We start from the raw sequence: 19,530 nt of genomic DNA on the forward strand, positions 1-19,530 counted from the left end.
GCAGTAACCATGTGGATGTTCTGCTGAAGCGTTTCCTCAAGCTTGCTGGGGTGGGAGGAGCGGAGGAGGAGGTGGTGGTGGAGAAGGAGGAGGCAGGGGGTGGAGAGAGAGAGAGAAAGCGCACGCCGAGAGGAGGTGTGGGTGTTTCGCTTCCATCCTAACGGAACGAGCTCCCTCTTCGCGGACATGGGATTACCTAGCGGCTGCTAACCCCTCTCCTCGTCCTGCTCCCCCAAGTCGGAGTGGCTCCCTGGGCACCAAGGTAGAGGCTGGGGCCGGGCAGAGGGCGCGGGGAGTTGGCATTGGCTCCCCGGGCGCAGAAGTTTTTGCCCCGCTTTCTGGGAGTTCTTGCATGCACTTGGCATGTATGTGGGGGTTCTTTTACTGCCGGCAGTTTATTTGGAGGTCTCCTTTCAGGCTTTAAAAAAAAAAAACCAAACAAACCCAGATATCCTCCCTGGACTCCTGTGCCTGGCTTTTGAGGGCTCCCCATTCTGCACCGAAATGGCATTCCCCCAAGTTGGAAACTGTTGGAGCAGCTGCAGGAAATAGTTTTTTTTTTTTTTTTTTGGAGGGGGGTTGAGGGGGTGTCATAAGTGAGTCTGCTCAAGGAAGCAATCTTTCTAAAAATGTAGCCCTCGCGCTGCATGGTTAGGAGAATAATGCATGCGTGGGGGCCCCCGCGGGGAGGGTTTTTTTTTTTTTTTTAAACGGAGGAAACCTGGGGGAGCGATGAGGGCAGAAGTCTGGACTGAGCTCCTGCCCAATGAGGATGCGGGTTTCAGATACTTATCGTCCGCGCGGGGAATCGAGTGCTTTGGGATCTGCCAAACACTTCGCTTAGACCCAGCTTCATGCTCGTTCGAAGTTTGTGCGTGCCCGGTCTCACTTGTCAGTTATGCCCTGGAAATAAACAAGCGAAGTTACCTGTAATCTTTGCCAGGTGATCCCACCAACCTTTCTGCCAAATTTGGAGGGGAGAGTGTCCCTCCAGGGAAGGGGTCTAAAGAGGGAAAACAGGTGAAATTAGGAGGAGCATTTCTGTTAAGAGACCCAGAGAGTTTCATACTCAGTGGTCTTTCTTTCTAAATATCTAGGCGCTGACTACTGAGGAGTAGGATTCGCATTCCTGGCTGGGCGTACTTTGGTAACAGAGTGCCTGACCCGGGGTCAGGTGAGTGTGGAAGCCTGAGTGCTGTAGTCAATAATGAGTTTTTGTTGTTAATCTGTTTAGTTTTCTCTAAGCAATCATGGGAGTGGGGAGTAGGAAAGAAAGGTAACTCCATGGCTGGGTCTTCAAAATTTGTCACTGCCTTTAATGAGGGCTTTAGGAAGCAGAGAGCTGGTGGATAGCCCTGCTTTGCACTATTTATTTATTTGTACTGGGGATTGAACCCAGGGGTGACTTCACTATTGAGCCATATCCTCAGGCTTTTCTTTTTATTCTTTGTTTTGAGACAGGGTCTCACGAAGTTGCTTAGGGTCTTGCTAAGTGGCTGAGACTGGCCTCAAACTTGCAAACCTCCTGCCTCGGCCTCCAAATGGCTGGGATTACAGGCGTGTAAAAGTGAAACAGCATGAAGGCTTTTGAGGATGTAAAGCATTAAATGGAGCTGTAAAGGGGGCGGGGGACACCGCTGACCTGAGAAGCAAGCTGATGTTTTAGATTCTGATGATTGCAGTGTGTTTCATCTGCCAAGATATGTAAGCAAAAATTTAATGCCTCTCTCTTTCAAAAACAGTCAATTTTTTTTCTTGTTAGTGTGAGCATGTGTTTAATTAGAGTAGGTTGAATTCCAAGAAATGAAAGTGGTTGCTGGCAAGTTGAAAGAATTAGAACTTTAAAATGGGAAGTTAGTTCTTGAAGAATACCCTGACTGAAACTACCTGCATGTCAAGGAATCTGATGTGTCTCTACTGTTTTGGTGCTTCTTGTGGGATAGGAGCCAGGGCAGCGTTTATCTGTAAACACAACAGCTCCTATTTTTTTTTCCCCAAAATGGTCAGACTGCACTTCAGGCGAGGGAGGTCTCAACGGGTGCATGTACATCCCCATTGCTGCAGATTTGGCCGACAAAAGTTTTTTCTTCTGAAATGGTCTAGAGCAGGGTAAACAACAGGGCCATGGGGGTGGGGGGGCAGAGGGCGCCTGGGTCTTGGTAACTTCTTTAACATTCTAAATATTTAGCTGTTCCCTGGGCTACAATCTTTGGGCTTTTCTAATTAGAAAATAAAAGCCAGACGCTTCATTATAGCAGTATAGTGCTTTTGTTTCCTGTTGATAAGATCCTCAGGAGTGCTGGTGGAGTGAGAAGCATTTGGATGTGTAAGGTCTAGTTCATTCTTGGAGTTTAATTGACTCATGACTGTGTGAGAGCTCATAGGGCCAAAGACAAGGTAGAGTTCTTCCCTTCAGAGTGAGGTGCAGACGAGGAGAAACTGGTCCAAAGACTGTCCACTACTGGATTGCTAAAATATCAAGACTGGCACTTTACGTTCTTGTAACCTAGATGCACAGCCATATGTCATGTGGCTCTATTTTATTTATTTATATATATATACACACACACACACACACACACACACAACACATACACACACCTTTGAGCCAGGTATGTAAAGAAAAGGTATAGAGTGTGACATTGCTCGGAAGCAACATGTGACCCCAAACATTGGAGCAGTATTATGGGAGTAAACTGACTGCTGTTAATGAAATGATTCTTATGTCGTACCGATGATGAGCTAACTATACTTGGTAGAAGGAGGAGATGACATAGTCATAGATGGGGATAAAAGAGTGGATATTTGAGGAGGCCTTTAATAGTGGACAAGTTCATTTGGAAAACTATATGTCGAAAGTCTGAATCAGAGTACCACACAAAATCACCAGGAATATTGTCCACATTCAGCATTAGGCTCCTCTGAGGTCGATGTGTACCTGACGTAGACATTTTTTGTTTTTGTGAGGGTGCTGAAATTGAACCTAAGGCTTTCTCATGCTAGGCAAGTACTGAGCTACATCTCCAACCTTTTTATTTTATTTTATTTTTATTTATTTATTTAGGTACTGGGAATTGAACTCGGGAGCACTGAACCACTGAGTCACACCCCCAGCCCTATTTTGTATTTTATTTAGAGACAGGGTCTCACTGAGTTGCTAAGTACCTTGCCATTGCTGAGGCTGGCTTTGAACTCATGATCCTCCTGCCTCAGCCTCCTGAGCTGCTGGAATTACAGGCGTGAGCAGCTCAACCCTTTTTATTTAAAGATAGGGTCTCACTAAGTTGCCCAGTCTGGCCTGGAACTTGAAATCCTCTAGCCTCCCTAGTTACTGGGAATACAGAGTGCGCCACTGTGCCCACCTGAACTACATATTGATCATTTACATCAAGGTGTCCACGCAGGTTGAAAGGGTCAGGTGTTTCTCCATGCGGAGAATTTAAGAGTTTAAACCGCATTTAGTCCGATCTGTTAAATACTTGTTTCTCATCTACCCTCCTGTTTATCTCGTCACCGGCTGCGCAGAATATTTCAGTTTTTCATCTCTCTTTCAAGTGTGCGTATTTGCGCATGTGAGTGCGCATATTGAAAGAACAACTTGTTCTTTGACTAATTCAGTTCAGTACATAAAATCTCATCAAGATTTTCTTTATTGTGCTGGGAAAGATCGTCATGTTCCAGATTAATTACTATTAGTCTTCACATCAAGTCCCGTGAAAGTCTTTAAAGCTTGACAATAGTGTCATCCATTTGAAATAGAATGGGTGTTTTTTTGGAGGGAGATGGATTTCTATTTTTTTTTTCTTGGTGCTGGGGAATCGAACCCAGGGCCTCAGGTGTAGGCGGGTAAGTAAGTGCTCTACTGTTGCACGAAATCTCCAGCCTGAGCATCTTCTGTTGAAGACTGAGAGATGGGATGGTTGCTTAGAGGAGAATAGACTAGTTCTACAAGAAAGATCTGTGGCCTTTTCCCTTGAAGTATTTTCAGCTGAGGTAGATCTGGGGGAGAGATGGACTCTGCCTCTGATCCATGGAATACAACCCACTGACTTCCAGAGAAAAAACTCACGTGGCTTTTTAGCTCATTTATGATGAGCTCATGGAAATTCTGATTTTTTTTTTTTTTTTACATGCAGCTCTTAAAAAACAAACCAAATGAAACAACAAACACCAAATATGAACGACAGGGGAAAAAATTTAAAAGTAGGCCTAAAGTTAGGTTTCTAGGTCAAGCTGTCCTTGGATACGTCTAATTAAGGAGTCTACACAAGGCCACTGTCCCATGTCTTTTGCTGTTGGTTTGATCTTTTAAAACATATTGCATTTGCAGGCTTTCTATGAACTAAAAGTGCTTTTTTTTTTGTCCCACTTTTGCTGTTTTAAGTTTTGCTGTGGCTCTTTTGGTGACTGTGTGATTAAGCTTGAAGTTAATGACATGAATGACACAATTTTTATGATTCCTTCCAATGGTCACCGTGTCTGTGGTTCCCGGATGATTGCTAATGAGGATCAGCTGAATATAGAGCCGACATCATCATCATCATCACCTGTTAGACTTTGAGAGTCCCAAAACCCAGTAGAGTTTAATGAACGTGGTGTGGCGAATCTATTTAGCAGATTGAAAAGCCTGTTAAAGTGGTTGCGGTTCAAGCATTTTATTTGTTCAGCAGATTTTCTTGTGCAGCTGCTATGTGCAAATCCCGTTGTTAGGATAGAGCAGTGAGAAAACAGTCCTGTCCCTAAGAGGTTAAGTTTTAGTTAGGGAGGGGGGAGTCAATTTAAATAAGCAGGTAATCGAGTATGACGGGTTGTTAAGTGCTATGGAGAAAAATAAGAGAGGGTTAGGGGAGCAGAAAATAACAAGCATCAACAAGAATGAGGGGGATGCAAAGTGGCACAGCTTCCGTGGAAAATGGAATGGTGGGTCCTCAAAAAAGCTGAACATAGATCACCACCATGGAATGTGGCATTTCTACTCATAGGTATGTATCTAAAAGAATTGAAAATCAGGGAGTTGAGCAGGTATCTGCACACCCTTGTTATCAGGAGTCTTATTCGTAGTAGTCAAAGGTTGGAACAACCAAAGAGTCTCTTGATGGATGGATGGATAAACGGATAAACAAAGCGTGTGTGGGTGCAGTGGAAGATTATTTAACCTTAAAAAAGAAGCAACTTCTGACACGTGCTACAACATGGATGTAACTTAAAAGACATGATGCTTTGATGAATTCAGCCAGACACACAAGGACCCAGACACATACTCTATGATCCTGCTTACCTGGGGTACCTAGTAAGATAGGAATCACAGAGCCAGAATATAGTGTGCTGATTGGGCCAGGGGGTGGGAGGGTTAGAAGGAAGGAGGGAGTTTGTTCAGTGGATACAGAGTTTCAGTTTGGAAAAAAGATAGTTGTGGAAGTGAGTGGCAGTGAGGTGAATGCACCACAGAATTGTGATCCTTAAAAGTGGAAAATTATGTGTGCTTTACCACAATAAAAATAATAGCAACAACACAGGGAATGGTGGGGCCAGCTAAGGGAGTACTTAGGTAGGGGTTGAGATCAGAAAGGGCTACTTTGGTGATGTGTGAGCGAGAGATTTGTTGAAGAAGGTCAACCAGTTAGCCGCGGAGCTATCTTGGAAAAAGGATACTTGTTAAGTCTAGGCAGCCTGTGCAAAGGCCCTGCAGTGGGAGCAAGTGGGACCTGTTGAAGGCAGTGCAAGGGGGCCAGGGTGACCACAGCTCAGGGATAGTGACAGGAGTCAGGTTAGGCAGGAGAGTCGAGGTCCCCTGGTGAGAGGGCCAGATTCCTCAGGCCACCAGTGATTTCCTGAGGATTTCTAGCCCCTGACAGAATTCTCAGTGTGGTTTTCAACATGACTGGATTCCATCATCTTTTCCAAAGAGCCTCTGGAGAGGGCAGCAAGATCCCGTATCAGATGGGAAAACTCTAGGTGGGAAACCCAGACTTCAAGACTGTCTGGTTACTCACATGACTTACCTGGGATTGAAATTCAGTTTAGTAGGAAAGGAATCTTTGTCGATAAATAGGGAAACCTGAATTTGGTTTGCACTTCAAATTTTTTTTTTTTTACTTTTTAATTTTTTTATTAAAAAAATTTTTTTGTAGTTGTTGATAGACAGATGCCTTTATTTTATTTGTTTATTTTTATGTGGTGCTGAGGATCGAACCCAGTGCCTCACACATTCTAGGCAAGTGCTCTACCACTGAGCCACAACCCCAGCCCTTGCACCTCAGATTCTAAGGATCTCATGGTAACATGGGGGGTTTGGCACAAGCCTTCTCTGCCCTCCTGCCACCCTGTCTTCTGTCCAGGCTCATTTTAAGGTTACAGAATGAAGACCACCATTGTGCTCTCCAACATTCCTGGGGAATAAGAAACCCCATATCAGTGACTCTTGCTTGTAACCCAAGTGGATGTCTTCATTGGTGCAAACCTCAAACTGAGTTATTAGGGAAGAGACACACACACGTATTTATTGTAGTGAAACGTTAGGAAGATAAGCAATGGGATAGCAACAGTTCCAACCATCCAAGACTAGGTTCCTGGCTTTCCCCTTATTATACACGTGTAAAAATTATGTGTGTATTTAAATTTCATAACAAGGAACTCATTCAGTAGCTTCCATATGGAAACTTATTTTCTGCACCCAGAACATCTTGAATACCTTCTTAATAGACATCTGTGACTTCATTTTTCTGAAAGTTGTCTGTCCTGCCGATGGGATTTCATCTGGGTGATGGCAGGTATGAAATCCCTACAGTGAAAAAAAATACATCATTCAGATCCATCACCACCGAGTGCAGCTTTTCTCACTTGCTTTATTCTGTTCTTTTCAGAAAAATAATTGGAAGATAAAACATTACTCATATGTTACTATCTTATCACAGAGGTCAAGGCTGTATTAAGTATCACATTTCTCGTTTGTTCAAGTAAATTAATTCTGTGAGGTGATACCAGGGACTCTTTCCTGTTTGCTTGCAACTAAAAGAAAAACTTGACCATAGGAAATTTTAAGACATGTGCCAGTAGCGAGTGGTCTCAGTATAATGAACCCTTTTTATTCATTATGCATCTTGTACCCTCAGCCATGATCAATGGATGACCCGTCTTGTTATCTTCAGACTTCTCTTGAGTCTTGGATTGCTTTGAAGCACACCCCAGACACAGCAGTTCATCTGTATTTTAGTAGGTAACGTTGAGATTCTTTATGTAGACAGAAAGAAATACTTAACAAACCTACAGTTGTTCTCTCATCCAAATGCTAACCAGGCCCCGCCTTGCTTAGCTTCCTAGATTTCAAAACCAATTTTAACTTTACTTGTAATTTAGTTAAAGCCACATTTAATTTTAAATCAGACTTCTTGAGATTATATGCACATAGGTATAAAACACACACAAATAGTAAGAATGCATATAATTTAAGCACATAGCAGTTTGAATTAATATCTAAGTAAATACACTTCAAATGGTTATCTCAGTTCATGTGTTTCCACTGCACCTCTTTTTTCCTATGCAGTTTGTGGTTGTGGATGAATAGACTGGGTTTTGTATTTCCCTATGGTTTAGATTTTGCCGACTTCATTAGTATGATTTAGCTGTGTTCCTCTGTTCCCTGTGTTTGTCGTCATTTGGTAGTTAGATGTGTAGTCCTAATCAGAGTCAGGTCTTGTTTCTTTCTAAGTCTGCTTGGTGAGGTTTACTCGGAATGATGTCACATTCACTCATAATGGATGTCTCCTATTTTGATGTTGGTGACTGCTCATTGCCTTAATCCACCAGTTTGTTTCAACTTATAAAACTCCTCATTCTTACTTTTCCTGTTTTCTTTATTAGTTAAAATACTTTGCCTGGCATGCTGGTGCACGCCTGTAATCCCAGGCTGAGGCAGGAGGATCAAAGCCAGCCTCAGCAAAAGCTAGGCGCTATACAACTCAGTGAGACCCTTCTCTAAATAAAATGCAAAATAGTGCCCCTGAGGCATTAAAAAAAAAAAAAGGTTTTATAAGAATAAATTTTCATGGGTACAATGGCACACACCTGTGATCACAGCAGCTCAGGAGGCTGAAGTAGGAGGATTGTGAGTTCAAAGGCAGCCTTAGCAACTCAGGAAGACCCTGTCTCTAAAGAAAATATTTTTTAAAAGGGCTGGGGATGTGGCTCATTGTTTAAACACTCCTTGGATTCAATCCCTGCTAACAACAAAAATAATAATAATAAATTAAAAAAAAAATTTTCCACTGTGTTTTTGGTTATTCCAGGATAGAGTTCATATAGGAAAGATAAGACCACTGCTAAATCTCTTTTTTTAAAATATATATCTTTATTTATTTTTATGTGGTGCTGAGGATCGAATCCCGGGCCTCGCAGGTGCTAGGCGGGCACTCTACCATTGAGCCACAACCCCAGCCACTTTTTTCTAATATATATATTTTTTAATTGTCCATGGACTTTTATTTTATTAATTTATTTATATGTGGTGCTGAGAATCGAACCCAGTGCCTCACACATGCCAGGCAAGTGCTCTATCACTGAGCCACAACCCTAGCCCTGCTGAATCTCTTTATTTTAACAATTTGAAAGATACTGGAAACCGCCCCCCCCCTTTTTTTTTTTGGTACCGGCAGTTGAACCCAGGGGTGCTTTACCACTGAGCTACATCCCTGAACCTTTTTATTTTGAGATAGCGTCTCACTAAGTTGCCCAGGCTGTCTCTGAACTTGTGATCCTCTTGCCTCACCTCCCGAGTCTCTGGGATTATAAGTATGCACCACCACACCCAGTTGGATACCATTAATTTTTAATGGAAACTGTAGCATGGACCCATAATGAATCCGTAGCATCTTCATGACTCTGGTTCCCAACTGAGGCTCATCTGGCAATATCTGGGAAGATATTTGGTAGTCACAGAAGATCTAGGCTGAGGATGCTGCTGGCATTTTATGTTTAGAGGCCTGGGTAGCTACTGGATAGCAGACTGGTCAGCGTTTCCCATTCCACAGGATCAGTAGTGCCACCGTTGAGAACCCTGCACTGAGGTAGCCAATGCACGTGGTTATTTGTGAACATCGTTGTGATCCATGCATTTAAACATGTGTTCTATGCTTTACTTTGTGTAGTTCCCCCACCCCACCCCCCTTCCGGGTACCAGGGTTGAACTCGGTTAACCACTGAGCCACATCCCAGCCCTTTTTATTTATTATTTTGAGACAGGGTCTCACTAAGTGGCTTAGGGCCTTGGTAAGTTGCTGAGGCTGGCCTCCAACTTCCGATTGTCTAGCCTCAGCCTCCCAAGCGGCTGGGATTACACTGTGTCATTATCTTTTTTTTTTTGAGAGAGCGATTTTTAATATTTATTTTTTAGTTTTTGGTGGACACAACATCTTTGTTTGTATGTGGTGCTGAGGATCGAACCTGGGCTGCACGCATGCCAGGTGAGCGCGCTACCGCTTGAGCCACATCCCCAGCCCCTTGTGTCATTATCTTGATTGAAGTTCACATTATTTGTCCTTGCTTAAGGAGAGGGATGTCACTCAAATTGGTTCCTGAGACTTTGGATACAGCCCTAAAGGTCTTCAGTATCATTCTTGTGTTGTATATGACAAGATATTCCAAGTTCATATTCTGTATTTCTCAAACCAGCCATTTCATTAAGGGGCCCTCATTTTTTAAGAGAGAAATGGTATTTAGAGACTTCTGCTTATCCAAGAGTGCAGACTCAAAGAAGTATACACCTAGTAGTGGTTCACTGACGAGGTTATAAGGCAGAGACTCTTAAAATATTATGTTATACATTAAAAAAACAAAACAAAACAAAACTCTGACTGGGCATGTGGTGTATACATGCAATCCTGGTGGCTCAGGAGACTAAGGCAGGAGGATCCCAAGTTTGAGGCCAGCCTCAGCAACTTAATGAGGCCCTAAGTAACTTAGACTCTGAAAATAAATTAATTAATAATTGAAGAAAAACCTGAATTGTTTTTCTTTGTAACTCCCGGGCTCAAGTGATCCTCTTTCCTTAGCCTCCCAGGTAATGGGGACTATTAGCGTGTTCCAATACGCTGTCAAACACCTAAACAGTTTTTTTTTTCTTTAATATCTTTTTAGTTGTAGATGAACATGATACCTTTATTTTTATGTGGTGCTCAGGATCGAGTCCAGTGCCTCACACATGCTAGGCAAGTGCTCTACCACTGAGCTAAACCCCAGCCCCACCTAAACATTTTTAATGAAAGCATTTCCACAGAACATTTGGTACACCTTTGCCTGTTAGAATTCTGACATAATCTCAACTTCCTTATTAATTGGCCTGAGTTTTAGTAGGAATGTTACCTTGTTCCACAAGCTTGTTTTTCTAGTTGTGTAACACTTTGCTAAGAAGTAGGGAAATCCATTTCATGGGCCTTGATTGACTTTTTAAAGTGGATTAAGTAGAATAGAAAGTATCAAAGAGTGTTATGTTGATACAAGTTGAATATTCTTTACCTGAAATGCTTGGAACCCGAAGTGTTTTAGATTTCTGATTCTGGAATACTCGAATACGTGTAATGAGATGTATTGGGATGGGACCTATGTCTTAAAATGAAATTCATTTAATTTCACGTGCTCCTTATACACACAGCCTGAAGATAATTTTATACAATATTTTAAATAATTTTGGGCGTGAATCTTTGTTACAATGGTGAGGAATTTTCCAGTCCCGGCATCACATCATTGCTTGAACAACTTTGAATTCTGTAGCATTTCAGATTCGGGCTTAAGCGTGCTCAACCCATACTTAAAAAGAATGGTGTATGTGGGGCTGGGGTTGTGGCTCAGTGGTAGAGTGCTTGCCTAGCACGTGTGAGGCACTGGGTTTGATCCTCAGCACCACATAAAAGTAAATAAATAAAATAAAGGTTAAAAAAAAAAAAAAAGGAATGCTTTACCTTTGGGGGAAAAAAAAAGAATGGTATATGTTGCAACAAAATATTCTCCCCCCTCCCTCTTCTCTCTCACCCACAGTGAACGTGGGGTTGTGATTTCAATATTTTTTTCTTACTGTGGGTTGCACCCAAGAGTTCCAACAACACTGTGCTGCATCTGTGCTCCCCACTGTGCAATCCCAGGCCACCATTCCTGGCTTTCACCTAGGAACTTGTCAGCAGCTGCAGACTCTTCAGGCCCCACTGAGTCAGAACTGGAGGTTTCTGTGCTATCTCCAGGTGATGAGCTCACCCTTGAGATGCTTTGCCGGGGGATGCTTGCTTGCTTGGCGGGTGCTTTTTAAGCACTTGTCTTTTTATAGTTCCCTTGTTTTTTTCGGGGCTGCCTCAAACCTGTTGAGACTGACCTTTGAACTTCCCCAGCAGCCTTCTCCTTTTCAGTGAAGTGGAAAGGGAGCCCAAAGCACAGCCCCCAGAGGAGACTGAGCAGGGTGGTCAGGTTCCTCCCTGACCAAAATGGAAACTTCATACGTTTAGTGATGCTTTCATTGGCTGTTCAGGTAAGCTGTGGAAAGACACGGCCACCTGGGGAACCTACGAGGGCTGCGAGATCTCTCTCTCACACACACACAACAACAACAGCAAAACAGCTGCATTTCAACCTGCTGTTTTCAGATACTGTGAGGAATGGACAAGTTATGTTTTAGGACCCGTCTTGTCAGCCAGATTCATGGACTCAGTACTGTTAATTACTACTCATCAGGAAAATCTGAACATACGAGAAAATGATCACTAGCCTCCAAGTTCCTTGGTGGTTATTGGTTATTTGCATTTCAAGAAGAGCTTTTTATCTAGGAAGTAATTTTTGTTTTGCAAAAACAGCCAAGAAGCATCCCAGGCACCTATTTTCTGAACAGAAAAACCTGATAGGACACCCAGACTGAGGGAGGTCCATCTCTTTGCCTTGTGGTGTGTCTGTGCACATTCTGCCTGTTACTCTCTGCCTGCTGTGTTCTTCCACACCTTCCCTGGGTTCCCTTTGCCATGTCCTTCTGTTCCTTAGGATGCAGCCCAAATGATTTCTCCTCTAAGAAGTTTCCTGATACTTGAAACTCTATTATTTGGAATTCCACAACACTTGCACTTGATCTCTGTTTTTCTCATGGACCTTCAAAAAAATCCACAAGTGTACCTCGTACATAGAAAGTACTCATAAAATATTTGTTGAAAGAAGTATTTTTTTTTTCAATACTGAGGATTGAACTCAGGGGTACTTCGTTACTGAGCTACATCCTCAGCCCTTTCTTAAATTTTGAGACAGGGCCTCACTAAGTTGCTCAGGACCTTGCTAAGTTTCTCACGCTGGCCTTGAACATGCTATCCTCCTGCCTCAGCCTCCACTGCTGGACAATGAAGTCATCTATATACATGTTTTTTCTCCTTTTGAAGATTGTAGGCTGTTTCTCAGAAGAATCTAATTTTTTCTCTCTCTCTGCTGATGAAATGTTTCTTTTGTTGGCATTTGGCTTTCAAAAGCCCCTTTGCTATGGATAGCAACGTGGGGACCAGGTAGAGTGGTGTTAAGCTGTTCTTTTTGATGTGTTTTGAGATGTTGCTCAGTACCACTCTCTAGGGCATGTGTGGCTTTGGGGAATTGTCAGTGTTAATAACAGGGGAGGGAATGAGTGCCGGGCTGCAGGATGCAGACTCCTGGGCCCCCATCGTCGACTGCTTTGTGGGTACAGGCAAAACGAGAAGATCTGTGTGCCTGTTTCCTTTTCTGTAGAAGAGGTACAAAAATACCTGCTTCGGGTCATTGGTGCCAAGATGTATAGTGATAAATGTTTGCAAAAGATCTTAGAGGAAAAAAACAAAGAAAGCTAAATCTGTGCGCCACATCAGTGGCTCTCCACCAGGGCGGTGGTTCTGCCCTCCAGGGGACGTTTGGCATTGTCGGGGGACTTTCTGTGGCCCTATCCGGGGAACTAGGTGGAGTGCTGCTGGCATCCAGTAGGTAGAGGCCAGGGAGGCTGCTCTACACACTTCAGTAAATAGAAGTTTCCCCATGACCAAGAACTAGGGCTCCAAAGTGTCAATAGTGGCAGGGTTGAGAAACTGTCCTGGAGTCGATTTTTATCTTTCTGAGGACATTGACCTAATTGGATTTACTGGCTTTTTGTGGTTTAGGCAGAAGGGTATCTTCTTAGGCTGAGGTGGACTTAAACTTTCTTTCCTTTTTCTTTTTTGTGGTTTTGGGGATTAAACCCAGGAGTGCTCTACCACTGAGCAACATCCCTGACCCTTTTTATTTTTTTTGTTTTGAGATGGTCTCTCACTAAGTTCCTGAGGCTGGCCTCAAACTTGCCATCCTCCCTCTTCAGCCTCCCAAATAGCTGAGACTGTAGACATGAGCCACTGTACCTCGCTTTTTTTTTAGAGAAGCTGTCTATCTCTATTTAAAAAAATTTTTTTTTAGTTGTTGATGGATATTTGTTTATTTATTTATATGTGGTGCTGAGAATTGAACCCAGTGCCTCACACATGCTAGGCAAGCGCTCTACCACTGAGCCCCAGCCCCAGCTCCCTGTACCTTGCTTTTTAAACAAAAAAATAAACATCCTCTTCCCACCTCCCACAAGCACTGGCCTTGGTGTGTGGAGCCCTGTGGTATTGGACTAGCTCTCACCACTAATGGACCGTGTGACCTGTAAGAAATCACTGGACCTCAACTTGGTTGGTTAGTTGGTTTTTCCACCTATAAAATGAGGAATTTTGGCTCAATGCTATCTACCCACCAAATCTTAAGGTTGTCTTAGTGGCTAGTTTTGAGTTTTTGATTGACTTCTCTTACTTTGGTTCTGAGAAGTTAAGAGCAGATGTCGGTTTGGGCATCTTTTTCAAGGAATAACTTCTGGCAGGAGGTGCATTTGTTATGAGAACAGACTACTTAGCAGATGTGTATGTGAATAAAAGTAGCTTTGTGTGTCTGGGTGTGTGAGCGTGTGTGTGTGTTTATAAGGAGCAACACTGAAGGTAGAGAATCGCTCTGAACTTGAGATTTACAGCGGCTGTTTCTGAGATTGTCATAAAGGGCCCTGCTTGAAGCCGAAACTTCTGACTTCCTTTCCGACTGGCTGAAAACGAAAGCAGAATATGATGTGTGCTCCGAGAGAAGCGGTTTTTCACCATAGAACCAGTTATGTCGTGGTGGGGACAGGCTGTGTTTCTCAGGATGGTCTGATTGGCAGCTAATGGGACGAGAAGGCCCAGGAGGGGGTTGAGTGTGGGTGTGTTTGGTGGGAAGAGGGTGGCACCGTGTCCAGCCCAAAAACGTCCTGCTGCTGATCCTCATTTCATAAAGCAGATGATATCACCCAAGCATCTCTACTCAAAAGGAAGTTCTGAAATTAACCCCGAGGGAGCCTAGCAGCAGAAGCCAATGCTATCAAAAGGAAAACCTTTTTCTCCCTCTTGAACGAGTCCAGCATAAATGTGTTGGGTTTGAGCTACCCTGTATTTACAGCTTATGCCCATATATGTACCTGGGCGAGGGCGACTTAAGAAGACTTGTGCTCCTCCAGAGTGAGCTTCCTTGGCCCCTTCCCCGGAGGTTGGTCAGACGCCAGTGGCTCTTCCTTCTCCTGGGCATGCTTTTATTTTCTCTTTGAAAGACTTCATGGTTTGTCTGCTCTGCCCGTCAGGAACCCGCCCCAGTGGCAGATGCTCCACCCCAAAGTGAAGTGGCACCTTTCAGTGTGGGTCCTTATCCGCAGTTCTCAGGGGCCAGCTGCCTGACAGCCTTCGGATCCCCAGGTACTTTTAAGCCTTCACGCCTGAGCCCCTGTCTGTGATCGCTAATGTTAAAGAACCTTTTTGATTTTGTTATTTTTAAAGCAAGCAGTAATCAAAACCAGCACTAAAGGACTTTGCCAGGGGCCCTTAGTGTTTCAGAGGATGTGTTAGAATGGAGAAGCCAAGATAGAACAGGATGGACTTTTACTAGCTACATGTTTCCATAGAAGAAAGACCGTCCACCTGCAGGGTGCTTGGGGCCAGGCGGCAGAGCAGTGCTCCCTGAGTGGGATGCAGGCTCCTGTTCCTCACCTGGCTGTGCTTTGGTGGCTCTGGTTCTGTTAGGAGAACATTCCAGCTTAATGCATCTTATAATGGGTCCCTTTTCTACTTGTACCCACTTGGACTGGCTGGTGGGTAGGGATGATCCTCAGCTGACTGTGAACCCAGAGATGTTTGGAAAGAGTAGTTTATTAGAACAGAAGACAGAGCAGGTGAGAAGGTAGAGTGACGGCGACCAGGAGGAACTTGCTCTCTTGGACTTCCTGTGTGCTGAACGTGCACGTCACCTTCTCTCATTTAACCCTCAGCATAACTCCAGGAGGCAGCCCCTCGTCATCTCCATTTCATAGCAGAGAAGTTGCAGGCCAGAAAGGAAGTACCTTGGTCAAGGCTACGAACTGTCCATCTCTCTCTTAGAATAAAAGGAAACCTGTGTTCAGCATGCACAAGGCACTGGACACCATCTCCAACACAAAGCAATAAAATAAGGCGGCAAACATTTCAGGCCTTTTTAAGTTGCCTGGTGAAGTCCTCTGGCCCCGGCTTCCCTCTTCTCTGACCTTACTTGTACCTTCTTGCTTTCTTCATCAATTATGCAGACTCTGACCAGCCCTCTTTCTTGAACTTGCCAAGATCTTGTAAAGCCTCTGCCTTTGGGTCTTTGGACTAGCTGTATCTTCTGTTCACAATGCTCTTTTGCCTGAATTTTTTTTTTAATTTTTTTGCATAACTTTCTTTGTTTTGACCTTCAGATCTTAGCCTAAATGTCTCATCTAGTTTTTGTTTCTTCCTCCTGACCAGCCAAAATTAAGTTGGTGCTCAATCGTATCACCCTGTTTTAATTTTTTGTATCTACTTCTCATATCTGATCTGCCTTGCTTGTTTTAGCTGGTCTATTTGCTGTCTGTCTGCCTTCCATAGTATCAGGAGGGCAGGGACCTTTTCTGGTTTTGTCCTGTATCCCCAGCTACTGCAACAGTGACAGCACTTGGCAGAGATCAGTTCGTGTGTTGGATAAAACAGAAGATGTAAGTTTCATATTGAGGGTCATACTCTCTAAACCCCTGGCTGTTTAGTTTTATGTTTTGTATTTTCCTATAGCTAATTTTTCCTATTTGAACAGTATGAGTCCTAAGCACTCGGCCATTGCTAGAGCAAATCCCAGAGGAAAGTACATAGTAGTGTTTTTCAAATGTTTGAATCCCAGGATCTCTTCACATAATTAAAAACTATTGAGGAACCTCAAAAAAAAATGTTAATTTTTACATTAGAAATTAACAACACTGTAACTGAGAAAACCCCTGACCGGTTAACTTAGTAACATTTCTCATGAAAAATAATATTTAAAGAAAGTTTTGAGATGAATGACATCGTTTTACATTTTTGCAAATAGTCGTAAGGTCTGGCTGAATCAAGGATTCGCCCAGTGCATATCTGAACTGCTTTCTGTGTGTCATGACATAGTCTTGCAACCCCTGGAAAAAACTCCACTGTATGTGTGTAAGACACTGAATAAAAAGGCAGATACCTTCTCGGTGTTTTTAGGAAAAGAGTTTTGACCTTGAAATTCCCCTGAAGGAGTCCCAGGAAGCTCATGGAGAGCCACTGGCTCTTGGGATCCATGGGTCATTAGAAGGCTGGATGGCAGCATGGAACGGGTGAGAGGGAGAAGCTGAAGGCTTTAGTGGCAGGGTGCAGCTGAATGTCCCTGTGTCTGGATATTGTATCAGATCTTTCTGTTCAGGAATAAATGTACAAGCAATGCTTTTTAGCTATTTTTGAAAAATTAAAAAAAAAAAAAGACATCCCAGCTAAATCTCCCCTAAAATATAAAGGAACACAGAGAACTTGAATACCGATGATACTGGTCTCGTGTTCATCTCTTTCCCATAGCATGATCATACCAAGCAGCCTAGACATTCTGCAGTGGGAGGGGACATGAGAAAATGATGGAGCATGGGTTCCTCGCTGTGAGAATAGCAGCTTCAAGTGTATATTCCTTGACGGCTGTTACTCTGCTGTCTCTCCAAAGTTCTTCTTAGAGCTTTTGGTCTCAGGTGAGGTGGGTCCTTCTTCTGAAATGAGGTCATCTCACAGCTGCTTTGCACTTGGGTGTCTGTTACAACCGGTGTGGTAGGAATCCAGGTGAAAACTCTGTAATAGAGGACATAGCCACACGAGCCAGCTTGACTGTTTAAGAGGGGTCAGTGATTCCCATTCGGGCCTCTGGAGACTATGTCTTGGCTGAGATACGACTTTCTCTGGTCATTGGGCCCTAAAGCACCCATGAAAAGCTTGGTAGTCAGGAAAGGGTGCAGATGTGGTCAGAGAGTCCTCAGTACCTGACTCCCAGGCCTGCCCCATTTCTGAAAGCCAGACTGCTCATCCACAATGGCTAGGTGCCTTCATCTGAATTGAAGGAAGGAAGCTTGCCTCTTGGTGGGTTTCTGCAGGTCTGTGGCTTTGAGGTCCTGGAGCTGGCTCTAAGTCATCTTACCATTTCTCCCTCATCTGTCCACCTTTAAAGATGAAGTGACACGTGATACCTTAGGTAATGTCTTAGTTAATGAAAGTGTTCTAATTTAGTCTCAGTTTCAGGAGTTCCTAAACTCTTAAATGCTGCATGGTGTGTAGGCGAAAGTTAAAAAGTTTTTTTTTTCCCTTAGGAAAATGAATATAATGTAATTAAAGTGTGTGCAGGAGAAATAAAAGATGAGAAAAAGTACAATAAGTGAGTTTTCTGCCACAGTCAAAGCTTTTAGGGGAAAAAAAAATTTCCAAAACCTATTTTGAGCTGTTTAAAAATTAAATGAAGCATTTCTTTTTCAGCAAAGCTATGCTTCTGCCCATTTATAACACCACAATGGGAAAGAGTCTAAATAATTGAATTATCATCCCTTTGAAAATGTTCCCACCCTCCCCACCCCCCTGCAGGGGACCCGGTTTGATGTTAAAAGAGGGAGTTGGGTTGTGAATTCCGGTACCAGAAAACTATAGGACCTGGGCCATGCTGTCCCAAGACTAGCTACCTCATAGGTGTCCAGAAGATCTAGAGGTTTCTGGGGTCCATGTTGTCTTAGGGTCAGTTTCTAGCAAGTAAGAAATGTAGATCAAGCATAGGAATCACAAGGTAAAGGCGGAGGTGAGTGAAAACTTTGAAGCAACAGAGTAAATGTTTTCATTTCAGTCTCATTTGTGAGTACAAAAATGAGCTCTTAGTAAGGTTCAAGCATGGCATTGAGCACATGATGGTGGTGGTTGATACCTCATAATAAACTCAGGAGAGGTGAAGGATCGCCCCCACTCCACCCTACATATTAGGGAGGTAAGGTTCAGAGAGGCTCTTGAAGTTGTTTAAGGACACGCAGCTGGTCGATGATGAAGCTGAGAGTCGAACTCAGGGTTCTGAGTCTGTCTCTATGTATGCACACTTGTCAGCATTCATAAGCCATTTTAGAAGGATGGAGGGGATGGCCAATGGTGTTAGTGTGTTAGTCAGCTTCTCTTCTCCACTGATGAGGACGGTGTTAGTCAGCTTTTCCTTGCTGTGACTAAAATACCCCATGAGAACAACTTAAAGGAAGGAAAGTTTTCTTTTGGATCATGAGTTTCAGAAGTTTAATCCATGGTAGGCCAACTCCATTGTTCTGGGCCAAGGTGGAGCAGAGCAAAATGGCGGAAGATTGTGGTACAGAAGTGAAGCTCTGCTCATGGCAGCTGGAAGTGGAGAGGGAGGAGAGGAGAAGGGACGGGGCCACAGGGAAGATGCACCCTTCCAGGGCTCGGCCCCCAGTGACCCACCTCCTCCACCCCGCCCTGCCCACCTACCGTCCCCACCAGTCCATGTATTCAGACTTGGATGGACTGCTGAGGTCACAGCTCTCCCAGTCCCGTCACTTCTCTGGTGACTATTCCTGCATCAACAGGTGCCTTTCGAGCACAACCCAGATCCGAATCATAACAAGGACAGAAGTTGGAGTAGCTTTCCAGGGGTGAAATTTAAGAATTTTTGTTTCTTGCTCCCATATTTCTCAGAAATTTGCTAAAAAAAGGCCTGTAGGCTTCCGTTCTCTGTCCTCGATTCAGTGACGTACAACTTGGCTTTTAATTTGCTTTAGAAAACAGACTCCTAAAAAAAAGTCTCAACTCACTTAGGCGGTAGATAGGCTGGTACTACTGTTCCATTGAAACCAGGCTTGGGGGCTGGCTTGGCGCAGGTGCTAGGAAGATGACGCCAGTCCCTGCCCTCTCGGGTTTGTAGTCAGTGGAGAAGAGAAGTAGGTCAGCAAAGAAGTGAATAAGCCACGCTGGGACAGTGGTAGTGAGCCCAGGTAGGGAGACAGAGTGGGCTTCCTAGAGGTGGTGACTTCAAACTGGGGCTATAAAGATGAGCGGGAGTTAGGGACAAGTCGTGTTGGCATAGGAGGGAGAGAAAGCTCTTAATGCCTTGGGGACAGCGTATACAAAGCCCAGGGAACAGAGATGCATCCAGCTTGGGGGGGGGGGG

The 19,530-nt window shown here is 43.8% G+C and overlaps 1 protein-coding gene across 19 annotated transcripts in view; it reads left to right on the forward strand.

The window, feature by feature from the left end:
- Itpr1 (inositol 1,4,5-trisphosphate receptor type 1) overlaps positions 1–19,530 on the forward strand; it is a 389,291-nt gene continuing 369,761 nt past the window's right edge. For 16 of the 19 annotated variants that reach the window (XM_048787047.1, XM_048787040.1, XM_048787043.1 and 13 more), the window contains exons 1-2: positions 7–262; positions 1,098–1,174. The gene's annotated coding sequence lies outside the window, so the exon portion shown is untranslated. Of the gene's footprint in view, positions 263–1,097; positions 1,175–14,650; positions 14,763–19,530 lie in introns of all 19 variants that reach the window. The other 3 variants (XM_048787038.1, XM_048787037.1, XM_048787039.1) reach the window with 3 other exon arrangements.

The sequence above is a fragment of the Marmota marmota genome, unplaced genomic scaffold (genome assembly GCF_001458135.2).
Source record: "Marmota marmota marmota unplaced genomic scaffold, marMar, whole genome shotgun sequence".
Taxonomy (NCBI): Eukaryota; Metazoa; Chordata; class Mammalia; order Rodentia; family Sciuridae; genus Marmota; species Marmota marmota.